This window comes from Corvus cornix, chromosome 6, assembly GCF_000738735.6.
Source record: "Corvus cornix cornix isolate S_Up_H32 chromosome 6, ASM73873v5, whole genome shotgun sequence".
Lineage (NCBI taxonomy): Eukaryota > Metazoa > Chordata > Aves > Passeriformes > Corvidae > Corvus > Corvus cornix.
The window spans coordinates 20491866-20505523 of record NC_046336.1 but is presented as its reverse complement, the minus strand read 5'-3'; the positions used below and the strand labels follow the sequence as shown (position 1 = coordinate 20505523).

At 37.2% G+C, this 13658-nt stretch overlaps 1 protein-coding gene across 3 annotated transcripts in view; it reads left to right on the top strand.

The window, feature by feature from the left end:
• The first annotated feature begins 58 nt into the window (after positions 1–58).
• Positions 59–13658, top strand: part of USP54 (ubiquitin specific peptidase 54) — a 97832-nt gene continuing 84232 nt past the window's right edge. For 2 of the 3 annotated variants that reach the window (XM_039554423.1, XM_010412172.3), the window contains exon 1: positions 67–474. The gene's annotated coding sequence lies outside the window, so the exon portion shown is untranslated. Of the gene's footprint in view, positions 475–13658 lie in introns of all 3 variants that reach the window. The other variant, XM_039554421.1, reaches the window with a different exon arrangement.

Sequence of the window (13658 nt, the reverse complement as noted above, 5' to 3'; positions counted from 1 at the left end):
CTCGCCAGAGGAGGCGCCCGCCGCCGGCGCGGCCCGCGGCTCTCGCGGGAAGATGGCGGCGCTCGCGAGAGGCGGGTGGCGCGGCTGCCCGTAGCTATGGCAGCGGGGGATGAGCGCGCCCGGCGGGACCCGCGCGCGGGGACAGGTAGGGATTGAAACTGCTCCTGGGGTGCTGGGGATTCCTCTTGTCCCGTCCCGTCCCCTCAGGAGAAACCGCGGCCAGACCCAGCTGTTCACTGGCTGCTTGACCGTGTGCCCGGAGCCTCGCCGGTGGCGACCCCCGCTCTGTGCAGCGGCGCAGCCCCCGCCCCCCTCGGCCGGGCCGCAGCGAGGTCGGTGCGGGACTCGGCCGGGCCCGGATCCCGGCCCGACCGCCGGCGGGACTGTGAGTGAAGGGCTTCTCTGCTCTGCACGCCCTCAGAAGAGAAAAGGAGCAGCAGGAACGAGAAAAAGAGGATACTAGAGGCTAAACAGGTATTTTATTAGCGGGGGTCTTTGAAATAATAAGGGATGTTGCATTATTTGGTTAATGATTCCGGCGTGATCACCTGCCGTCAGAAGTTAAACTTGCATAGGAGCTGCTGTTGGTTAGAAGAACCTCCTCAGTATTTAATTTACTATGTTGGTCTAAGGTAGGCAAAACCATGTGCTTTTTTTTTTTTTTTTCTCTTTTAAAAGAAAGCAGAAACTCTTTGCTTTTCCAGGGTCGGATTTCTTTTGAAACCTTTCTTTCAGTAGAGGGATTATGGGTGGACATTCATGAGGATTACAGACATAAATAGAAACCATAACAATATACACCCTCTGCTTTCAAAAAGTTGCAGGCACAATGGCTTTCTGGTCTTTCAGCTACGTTAACTTGTTGTGAGTATTGTAATGGCTGATCGTGTGTGTGAAAAAAAATTCAAAAAGCTTTTCAGATTTCAGAACAAATTCTGAGTGTTTTAATCATGGAAAAAATATGCATGTGAAAAGGAAGAGATAATAGTTGTATATTTCTCACGCAGTTCGAAAGAAAGACGAAAGACGTATGTCCTGGAAAAAATCTCTCTAAGCTTGTGCCACTTTTCAGACTTGAAAAAAAATCTACAACTGAAAGGTTTTGTGCTGCAATATACTTGACATTGAATAGCAGTTTTGGAAAACAATAACAACATAGATAGTCTTGTGTTTGCTTCAAGAGGGAAGGAAAGTACTGCTGTGCTGAGAACTCAACTGGTGAGGTAACACATGACTTGGATATGATAGCTTTTAAAAATAATTAGAAAAAAGTATTATGGGATGAAAAATATTTGTCAGCGTGTTGAAATCTGTTCTCATGTAGGAAGTGATAGAAATAGTAACAGTTTGACTAGATAGGATACTCTGTAAGTTCTCTTCCATCACCTCATCAAGCATGCTGTGTATCATTCAGACCAAAATAAATAGGAGCTTTATTTTTTTGCTCGTTTGTTTCCTCCTCATCTGGTGATGTCACCTATGAAGTCGTTTGCCACAATGTTCTTGGGGTGCAGTGAGGAGTAAGGGTGTGCTTGATTTGTCCAGTGCAGACAAACTTACTGTTATTCCAGTGAATTTAGAAATTTTGGAGGGTTTTTTTTTTTATGCTAGTGATAGCTGTAAAAACATTTCAGTTAATTTCTTTCAGGCATTGCAGGTAAGAAATATGTTAGTTCTTCTCTCTTTTCTGGGTTAAGAGTCTATTTTGAGACTATAGTCACAAGTTTGTTAAAAAGGATAATGGGAATTTAAATCCTTCTTTATCTAGTCTTGGAGATGTTATTAGGGATTAAGCCTTCTTAGGTGAGTTTTCATGGACAGTACATAGAAGAGAAAGTGTGTTTATTTCCCAATTTGTGGAACTTACCTTGAGAGTCTCATTGAGTTTGAGGGCTCTATAAACATACCTACGTAAAGAACAGTTGTGGCTGTCCAGAATCACTTTTGCTCCAACTATACAAATTGCAACAGATGATATAAAAAGAAAACTGACGTAAGAGGATGAAAGAATAATAAAAAGTCACAGCTATTGTTTGGTTTTGGTTATTTTAAATCTGCTTACCTAACTTCAGAACCAGCAAAAGTGTCTTATAATTAACATGCCTGTTGATACCTGTAGAACTTAGTAGTCTTTTCATTTTTTCTCATGCAGCCTTCTGAATACCTTATACATCCTTCATTTTCCTGACGTATGTTCCGCACACATTTATTCAAACAGTTTATTTTAATTTGTTCTCTGAAATACTTCTTGTTTGCTTTTTAATTTCTTTATTTTCTGTCAATAGTGGCTGCAGTCACAATTCCAGAGCCATTTTATATTCTGTCACTGAAGGTCATTCCCTAGAAAAAGATATGCAGTGCTTGATGGCAGAAAGGAACAGCACAAAATTTTATTACTAACTGTCAAAGAATTTTGATCAACGTTCTTGGATTTCTCTGTTGGTCCTGTTAGCTGCAAGTCAAGTGATAGGCAATCCCTATCCATAGGATTTTGCCTTTGTCCCTTCATCTGTCGGGCAGCCCCATTCCCTAGGCTTACACTCTGTGTGTGAGACTGCTGGGAGGAACCATCTCCTGGTGTAGTCTGGACACTTTCCAAGACAAGTGACACAATGTAGGAGGTCTCTTATTGTGTCTCTTGACATGCAAGTTTAATGTGCAGTTTATTTCTTCTCTTTTTCTGTTATGTTACTTGATGCATGGGATTTCTTGTTCTGTGACTGGGGAAGGTTGGATTTGGGTGCATTTCACCAGCCACTGTCTATGGAACACAGGTCTAATATTTGGCCAAACTAGGATACAACTTGGCTACGCTACCCTGGTTTTATAGCAATAGACCATATACCAGCTCAATTACTCAGCTTGCAGAATTTATGTACAATCATTCAGCTGGGAAGTTAACCTGTTGTGCCTTTCATAAAGTTACAGTAAGTGTTTTATATCTGGAGTTATTGGAAAAGGAAGGAAAAGCTTCAGTTTATCAACACCTTAGTAAAAAACAAGGAACCTACAAGGAAGGCAAGAGGCTCTTACTTTTTTGATACTTTCCAAGATTTGTGAGTTGTATGTATTCTATTGTAATCTTAACTATTAGGAGTAACATTTCATGTTCATAGAGTATAAAACTTACAGTAGATTTCTTGTCTAGTGCCCTAAGTTTGTGAGGTAAAGGTGATCTTAAAGGTACTGCGTTAAAAGTTGGTGTGTCTATTCACTCCTGTAGCAATTATTGCTTAGTAAAATGGAGAACTCTGGTACCTGCTGAGTGTTTAATGTGATTGCTCCCATACTAGTAAGAGGCAAAGGAAAGGGCTAGACGTGGTTTTGAGGCTTAAAACCACTTTTGTTCATATTATGAAAGCACGTGGAAAATGATGTACTGTTATGGCATAATCCATACTTATTCTATCTAACATAATTTTGAAGAAATACTGTAAAAATATGACTTCTCTAGTATTATTCACAATAACTTGTAAATGGATCCATTTCTGAATTAAACCTGTCTGCAAGTAATACAGTTCTTAAATGTTGCTGCTACAAGTATTGTTTAAACATTTTGATTACAAATACATCATAACAACATGGAAAGTAAATTTGATATTCCTTTTATAGTGTACTGTGGCTATTTTCTTCAAAACCTTCAACCTTAAGAAATGCACCTTTGAACAAGGTATCTGAAGAGATCTTTAAGCAGCACTGTGAAATTTCAGCTTTAAGACCTGCGTATTGGTGTCTCTTCTTTCTTGTCTTTTCTTAATAAAACTTCTGAAAGCTTTGTACTTGTACAGAGGAAATTATAATTGGTATCTGAGAATCAGAAGTAACCTTTATCCACAGAATGATGTGTTGTGCTACTAGTGGTATAATTTTCACTGTTCCTCTGGCGCTCTCCAGAGTCTCTGGTCTGGAGATGGTACCTGAGGAGGAAGAGGTTACTTCTGTTTGTTCATATTTTTGTTACGTTGCTGGGGTTGTTTTCAGAAATGCAAATTGTCATGTTGAATTTTGAGTTTGATGAGAACAGAACTGATCCTGACAAATCAATTTGCAAAGGCCAGGGCTGTCAGATGATAATAGCTTGCCTTCGTTACTGACCAGTTTAGATCTAAACCAATGACCTAGAGGTGAAAAGCTCAGTATTATATTACGAATCCTCTGATCTATCCATATGTCCTCTTGTTTAAAGTCCCTGTAGTCCTCTTAAACAGAACATGCAGTAAATATTGAGCATCATTTGCACTTGTAAATATTAGAACAGTGTCCATTCCAGTTGTCTGCTGTGCGTGTGAGGACACTGCAGTTAAATATAGTAACAATTTCTTACACTCTCTGGCTTTTCATGAGAAATCTTCATACAAATCCAACCATATGGCAAAACCCAGCATTATCCTAAAACCATTAACAAAGAACCTTTTGCTGCCATTAACAGGAAAATGAATCTACAGCTCTAAGTAGCATACTGGGAGTTACTAATAACATCAGGCTACTGCTAAGAAAATGAACTTAAATAAAATATCATTAGGAGCTGAGTCATCCCACCAACACTTCTCCATGTTGTATCCAGGTTGGTTTTTATCTATGAAAGCCTTTTCAGAGTCTATTGTCTTTATTACTCATCTACTTTTTTCTTCATTGAGTATCTTTAATGCTGTAAAAAAACATAATGGAAGACCATTTGCATGGATTTCATAAAATAGATTAAAAAATATTTGAAATGTGCAGACAGGCACTCACAAACTATTTTCTCATTGATTCTGAGGTAAGATTTTCCTAGGCAACCTACTGAACAGGAGGAGGTCAACAAATGTAAATACTTGGGCGAGTGATTCTTAGTTTCTAAGGCTATTAAGACAAGTCACTGTCTACAAGTCATAGTTTCTGTGAGCTACAGAAATAATAAAATTAACATTTGTATGTATTTGGATTGTCTTTTTATCTCCTCATCCCTTCTCCTCCAATCCTTAATCTCATTCTACTTCGTATCAACAACTACTGCTGTGTCTGTACTGATTGACCTGCTGTCAAATCAAATATAAAGAGGTGAATTTTCCTACTTTCCCCTCACTATGAGAGCAAAATAGATCTTTTTCCTCTACCTGACCATTAATTTTTGTGTAGTTTATAGGAACATAATTATTTTTGAGATCTCTGGGGGTTTTTATTTCAAAATGCTGAAAATTGGCCAACTGATTCAAAAGGTGTTGGAAGGAAACCTGTTTTAGTCAGATGTTTCTGTGGGCAACAAAAATAAATTACTGCCTAGTTACTAATGAAACAAGGCATATGATTATGCTGTCTGATGTATCCTTGGTCCCATTTGTTTTCTCCCCCATTTTTAGCTAGAGAATCCCTCTTGGAGCAGTATTTTCCTTTTTGCATTTCTAGTAGACAGGATGTGAGCTGTATCTCTTTTGTAATTTTTTTCCCCCCACTCCTTTGGTGGCACTGCACTCATCTTCCAAGGCTTTTGTCATTGAAAGAAAAATGGCTGAATCCTTGGGGGTTTTTGAGAATTGGAGAAATTAAGGTTTTAAAACTCAGAGATAGAATTTATGAGTGTTTCCTTCTTTTGAGTATCTCTCCAAACCTGCAATTATGCCATTTTATGTTATTTTGGTTTTGTTTTTTTTGTTTTTTTAGATGCAGATAAGGCATCACTGAATTGTGGTTGTCTGTTAAAGTGTGACAGAATATGAACCCTGGTGATCTTTTAATTATTTTGTAATAGACTCTGGCTAGTTACATTCTGCTATAATTGATTCGATGAGTTCATTTGATCAAGCATGCAGTCCTTGAATTTGAAGGCTAGAAGTCTGGTTTTTGGAATTACTTTTCCCTTTTGTCTTTTACAACTCTGAAAATTCAGGCAGTTAAGCTTCAGCTGCTTTCTCATCCTATTTAAATTGGAACAGTGAATGTGGGTAGATATCTGTTTTTAGAATGTAGTCAAGCTTGCTAGATGGTATAAACCATTTAGTGCCATAAACTGACACAAAAGAGGGGATTTGAATATGTGCATTACAAATAAGCAGTAAGTAACTAGTAGTTCAAAGGTAGAAGCAGGTAGGATGAACTGTAATAATTAATAATCACACATTACTGTCTTGACTAGAATGCTTTTTTCGTGGGACAGTTTGGTTCACCAAAATTTATGCAGAGGTACACACTGCATTGTTGTGTATGTGGTGGAAACAGTTCTCATATGAGAAGCCTGCAGGGAATCAAGGGGAAATTAGCTTTTTTTTCTTTTTTTTTTTCCCCCCTATCTGCTTGTTTGTTTCTAATACTTGGTGAAAGTAAATCAGTATTTGTAGTAGATAATGTTTGGTGGATGTAATTCTTATGGTTTCATTTTTAAAAAATGGTATGTAGCTTATTACATTTTGAATTTTGAAAGTAATGAATGGACTAAAAATATGTAAGAGTGATTCAGATGTGGGAGAATGTTTGAAGAGGAGGAATCTTCTGTAAGTATTTCCACAAAACATGGAAATAAATGTACTCTGGGAAATCAGTAAAGTGTGTCACAAAGCAAAGGATAGCAAAAGACTTTATAGTCCTCTGGTTTGTATTGCCAGTACAATGAACTTATAAATGGATCAATAAACAACAGCTAATGCATCTCAGCATGTTGGTACATGAGCTGTTACTGTGACATGGAAACGGGTTAACGTCCTCAGTAGATCTGTATGTTATTCAAGAAAATAGGTCATGGTAGGGGAAAGGGAGGAAAAATTAAAGAGAAAAAAGAGGTTGATTTTTTTACTCTTCCTGTTCATTAAAAGTTTTTCATTATGCTGCATCTGAGGTGTGCTAATAAATAGACAGCAAAACTTCATAAACATTGTGATAGTAAACTGCAGCATTCACTCTGATGTCTGTTATGGACACTGTTATCACAGCAATCTATGCAGTACTTGTAACAGATGATATCTGGGGAGTTCATGTAAATACTTTTGAAGTGTGTTTAAAAAAGGCATTGCCAGCAAAAACTTTAGGATCCTTTGATTATGGATGCTTGATAGATTTTAAATAGAGATTTATTTATTTTTCTCAAAGTGAATCAGGAAAAAATGCTGTGATATGAGTTTGGCAATGTTGCAGTTTTCATTTAAGTGCTGTTTTTATGGTATTCCTAATTTGCTTAAATTCTTGAAGACAGACAACTTCCACAGATTTTTCAGGGAAGCTTTTTAAAACTTCACTTTAGATACGTCTTTTAAAATGCATTGCTTCAGGAGAGGATGGAGAAGGTCAGAATCTATCTTTCCTGTTAGCAAAAACTAGCTGGGTTTAAGACTGTGGTTTTGTTACAGAAATAACTATCTTTTAAGAAATACCTTCTGTTGTGCAAATATGTTTTCTTTAAGGGCTCTTCATTTCTGAGAGAGATAGAAAGGTAGTTTAATTAATTTAGTAATGTATTTCTTCAATCAGTGTACATACTGTTGTTAATAATTACAGCAGTCATATTCAGCTGTATAATCATCACATAAATTAAAATATTTACCACTTACCCGTTATGTTTTTCTCTGTTCACTTTCTGCATGTGATGGATTCTCCTCTGGCTGTTTGTCTGATATTGCAGCTGCAGCCTGGAAAGGTACCTGGGCAATTCCACTGTATCTGATTCTTGCCTGGTAGGAACCAGCAGTGATCACAGCCAGAAGATGGTAGAGTCTTGTTATCTCCACTAGAACAGAGACCTTTTCAGGCTCAGGGATAAAGTGGGACATTTTCAAATTGAAGTTGCTTTTTCTGACTGCATAGCTCCAGAAACAGTTCTAGACAAAAGCAGCAATACCGGGAAAATCTTATTTTTCAGGATTATTCTGCAAAGGAATACTTGAGATTTTGGTAGGTTTTGGGAGAGAAAACATAGAAAACATATGACTATTGCAGTGTCATGGTCAACTGAATTGCTTAATTCTGCTCTGAAATATAGTACTTCAAGTATTGATTACAAATTTGTTTTGTTTTCTTTCCTCTGATAAGGAGTGCATGTACTGTTTGTACAGGAGTTAGAATTGATATGCCATTTGTCAATAAATTTTAACCTTTGATATATTTTATCTCTTGTATGCATAATAAATGAAAATTACTTGAAGTTGTTTGAACAAGAATCCAAAGCCTAAAATTAGATTTCTAATTAATCCTAAGCTTTTAAAAAATACTAGGATTTTTTAATTTTGGATTTTCATAGCAGAAAACATCAAATACTAATTTGTTTTAGTATTGTTTTACTTCAAGTGTAGCTGTCTGTGGTAGGTCTGAAAATGGTTGTGTTAGTTGGAGCACTTCCCTCATGTTTCTACTGTCCCGCTTTATGTTAATGGTATCAGTAAAAAATGTGCAACAATATTCCAGGTTGTTCCTTGGCTTTCCTCCTTCCTATCCCAACTTGTCAGGAGTTAATTTGAGTAATGACATATATGGTAAATGCTAGAGCCCATTTTTTTTATCCTGAGTTGTGAATAAATTATGATAGTCATCTTTGGCTGTAATTGGGAATGGCTTTGAGTATTAATTGCATTTAAATTTTGATTGCTACTTCAATAAAACAATGGAAATATTGTTCTTGAGGTGAATTCTGAAAATTCTCAGTGGCAATTGCTTGTTTCCTGCATACTAAATTTTCAGTCCTTCTGTGTAATGCCAGCCTATTGGGCTGATACGGGATTGCCAGTATGTCCCTGCTTTAAATAGGACATAAAAATGTCTTCACTTGTCCAGTCAAACTGATGTTCCCATTTGGTTTGTGAAAATCACTCATAAATATGAAGCAGGAACTTTCCTCAGGAAGCATGTGAAGTACATTATGCGTTTATGAACAAAAATTAAGAAAGGTTCTGGCTGGTGGTAAGGAAGATATTTTTGCCCACTCCATTGACAGCCATGCATTTGAATGAGAAAATACCCAGTCTCCATCCTTAGAGGATTTTAAGTCCCAACTGGATAAAGCCCAAGCAACCTGACCTGACCTCTTAGTCATGCTTTCAGTGTGGGGTTAGGCGAGAGACCTCCTCTGGGATCCTTTCTAGCCTCAGTTATTCTGTGGTTCTGATTCACTTGTTGATCACATTCATTTTCAGCATTCTTTCTTCCTAACTGTGTGAGCTGTTCATTTGGAGTGCTCAATAAATTCCTTTGGTAAGAATGGCATCACATGAGACTGGAGAATTAGAGGCACCAGCTCAGGAGGAAAGGGAATGCAGGCAAATTGTTGTCCAACTGTCTTGATAAGCAGCTGAGGCTGTGGACAGATTAACTCCTGCTTTGAAGAATATTTCTGTGAAGACTTAGTCTAGATTAAGCCATTTTCCTAAGAGGACTTAAGCAAACTATTAAATTCTTTATTCTAAATTTTGATAAATTATGCAGGACCTTGACTAAACAAACATTAATTTTTGTACAAGAAATAGACAATTCTCGCACATTATATAATATTCAGAAGAAGTTCTAATTGTGAGTATGACAGCATAACTTGGATAGGATGCAGGCAAGAAGAATTGGAGCAAGGAAGCCACCACATTTTTTTCTTCTAATAAAACAGACAAAATTTCAGACCTGCCAAAAGAGTTTAGCAGGGTTTCTAAGCAGGAAGTTACCAAGGTATTGTATAATGTGCCTGTTGCTGAGATAGTTGCTTCAACTAAACTTGTTTGGTTTTCTTTTTTTTTTTTTTTTAATTTTGTTACTGATACAAAGAAGGAGGCCAGAAATAAATTTTGTTAAATTGCAGTCAGCTGTTAAGCAGACTGAACTGCATAAATGTTTTTCAAGAATAGCATTGTGAGTTACTTCTGATTCTTTGATAAGACAGAAAAGATGCATTTAGATTTTAAAAAGAATCTCTTTGGGAGGTTTTTTTGAGACTATAAAAAATCCTTTTGTCTTCAGAGTCAGAGTTGTCATGAGATAGGAAAAATCATAGAAACATTCATAATTTATGCCTATAAGTATAACTAATAGCATTTTATGAAGAAGTTAATCTCTGTTTAAGGTTACAGTAGGGAAGAAGTCATCTTATTTCTCTATCTAGTAGTAATATTTTTTTGATAAAACTGGTCCTAGACTTCAATCAGGTCAGTTTTGTTTTAAATACCCACTTTTGATTCTAGTGTTATCCTTTGGTGTGGGATGAAGATTAAATAGTTGATTTTCATGTGCATATTTTTAAAGAGAACTCCAGGCTGAGGGCCTGCCTGCCCCAGCAGAGCTGCTGGCACTGCACAGGGATGTTCTACATTGCCAGTCTGCTTTGCCAAATTACTTCGATATAAGGAGGTGATGGCAGTGCTTTCTAGTGGGAATGACAAAGTGAGATCCAGCTGCTTGTTTTGCACTGCACACAGGTGGTAGAAACTGAAAAACAGTTAAAAAATATCTTGCCCCTTACTTACCCCGATAATGATCTGATACCTGTCATCCCACATGATGACTATAGGCAATAAGTAGAATTTTAGCACATAAATTAGTGTTTGAATTTTTCTTCCTCTACCCACTCCCATTATTTAGATGTGTAGTCGCACAGTTTTAAATCTGCCAACATTCTTTGTTCTTAAAAAAAAAAAAAATTACAAACAGCTACTGAATGTAGAGGTAAATGGTGTCAAATGAAACAACGGATCTTCAATTCTCCCCTTTTTTGTAAGTATCAGCCTGTTTGGTTTGTGTGGGTTTTAAAATATGTTTATTTTTTCTTTGTCAGGGTGGGGAGAAGTTGCCTTGGCTGCTTACCAGAGGAATTTTCTATTGACTGATAATATTACCACATACATGAGAAGCAGTGATCATGATTTTGAATCCTTTAAGAACTAGTGAAGGCCAACTCTGGGCTGCTCTAAAGAGGTTGTGGAAAAGTTCTTGATCTTGATAAACCCTCAGTCTCTTTTAATGAAGGCCAGCATTTTTATGTTATTATCCATGGGTGTCCTAACTCAGGACAGCATGAAGATTCTTAGTTACTAGTTCTGTCCTTAATAGTGCTGTCCTTAACTCCTCATCTCATAAGCAGTTTACCTCCTCAGAAGAAATAGAAAAAGTAGCACAATGTATTCCTTAAACAAAAAGTGTGTTTGCAACAGTAGCTGGTATGTAGGTCTTTCTTTGTGGCTTTCCAATCAGCTTTCACAACAAACTTAATTATTGATCTGCTAAAAACATAATAATAGTAATGGAACACTACATAGATCAGTCTAGACAAAGCCAATCACTTGAATTCTGGCTTTTGAAACATGGACATCTTTAACTTTTTATATAATATATGTAACTTCTAGTCAGAACTTCCCAAAAAAAGCTGATGGTCAAACAGGTGTTCATATCAATTTTTTTCTCATTTGGGCTTTAAAAAATAAATGACACACCTGCAAAGTCTAATTACTTAGTAGTTCCTTCAAGTGTTCAGCACTGTTTGCAGGGTATAATTATTCAGTTGACTTTAGAGAGGGAAAATAATGTTCTTCTCCCACAAAGACATTCACTTAAATGTCTTGGTTTCTGAATTTGGGGGCAGAGGGTGTAGCATGTGTATGTGTTTGCCTGTCATCTGCATGTTCTTTGGGAAATGCAATCCCAAATCCAGTGCCTTCCTCTAAGCTGACTTGGACTTAATGTCACAACTTATCCTGTTGGCAGATTGAGAGCTTCGAAATCATGCTTTTGAAAATTGAAAGTCGAAGTAGGAAAATTATTAGCGCTGCCAAAAATCCATTTGACATTTTTATGAAGAAACCTGTGCTGAAGGAAATACTTTGTGTATTTTCAGGGCAGAATTGCTTTGGAGAGCCTTTAAAAGGGTCATTAGGCACATTTTTCCTCTGTTGCACTAGGATTTTTTAAATGCATACTGGTGCTGCCAAAATTATTTGGAATTTAGACTAAGATATTGTAGAGCAGGATTTGTTTCCTTTTTAATGATGTCAATTCTGCTTCCACAACTAGAGTAGCCTCCTTCTTGCAGACAGAAGTTTCTACCAGGAGGGAATTTCTGTGATTTCAGTGGCTGTTGCTGCCTTAGACAGCAACCCATGACTGGAATTGCAGACGTGTTTACAGCTGGAATCAGTCCTGCTTTCTTAGGTTGTTTAAATTTCAGCCTTGTGAGCATTTTATTCCATCGAATGGCATAACAGGAAGATACGTTTACTGGTACCTTCAGATTTTTGGATGCAGCCAGGATGCCAACACTGAAAGCTTTGTGTTATCAATGGCACAGGTTTTATGTCACTTGATTGCATGTTTAGTTATGTTTTAATTAGAAATATAACTCTGCCTAGTAGATAATCAAGTAGAATTGCAGGCAAAGTATTAGAATGCATATTTTAAATGGTGTAAATTTGCCAGGTGTACTAATAAAAAGCAACAATATCTATTATGTAAGTAATTGGGAAATAAACTGATGTGCATTGCATCTTTACACTTTATGCAATTTCTGCCTCTTTTATTAAAGTCCAATGACATCACTTGCTTACTCAGCTCTTCTGGATCCTTTGCAGTAAGGAGAATTAAAATACAGAGGAAAACTCAGAACTTGAGTCAGGTATTTTGATTTCAGACATGTGTGAACCTTAATACCGAGTTCGCTCATTGCATTTTTTGCAACCATTTTTTTAAGTTGCAAAGCTGTTCATCTATCTAATGGGAAGTAAATATGAAGGAGAGCAGGTTAGTGGGCTGGTAAATACTTGAGAAAGGAATATGCACAATTTCTTTTGCTTCAGTAATGTCTTTAGTTTATCCCTTCAAATAGTAACTGTTGGTGGGCTGATACCATGGAAAAGATGACGGCACTTAAAATTTTAGAGTAATGAGAACCGGGCCACTACTGCATTATTGCCCACTCAGTATTTATTACATCAGCATCCATTCCAGCCTTCCCTGTTGAATTGTATGTAGCTGTTACCCAGACATGGTAATGCATGTGTTGTAGTCAGGGTCAGCTGCTTTGTAGGGCACCACTCCCTTGCTGCTTGTGAGGGTTGTCCAGAAACAAGGCCTCATCTGACAAGCAAGGGGTTGAAGATTTATATCTTGTCTTTGCTACACAAGCAGGCAGAATTCCTTTGACTGTTAGCAAATTCAAATTAATCCTGGTGAACTCAGTTCTGGATATGTTTTTTACCTTTTCTTTTTTACTAGAATTCTGTTTCTAGTCTTTCAGTCCAGATATTTCAACAAAATTAACTTTGGCATGATATTATAAGTAGCCAGAATGGATGGGCACAGAGGCTAGGCTTGTCAGAAGATGTTAGTGTAGAACTCGGAATAAAATTTGGGTGTTCTGGCTGTTCCAGTGCTGTCACATCCCCACTTCAGTGAGAAGAGGAACCAGATCTTGAACTGTCTGTCTTCTTCCTACAGAAATAGTTCTGAAATCTGTTAAGTTCTACTGGGGTGGAAATTCTTGGAGGATATGTGAAGTAGCATAATGAAACATTACAATGAATTCTTTTGAGTTAGCAAATGATTTTGCTAATGTAACTTGTATGCATATCTATACACAAGAGATAAAAGTTAGATTTAATTCCAAAGATCACCTTCACAGAACAGGCTTTGTGTGGACAGTAATCAGCAGTAATTATTTCTTGTTAAGGGTCCTGACCATACAGACAAGATGCAACTGAGCTTGCAGCCAAAACTAAGCATAAACAAGCATT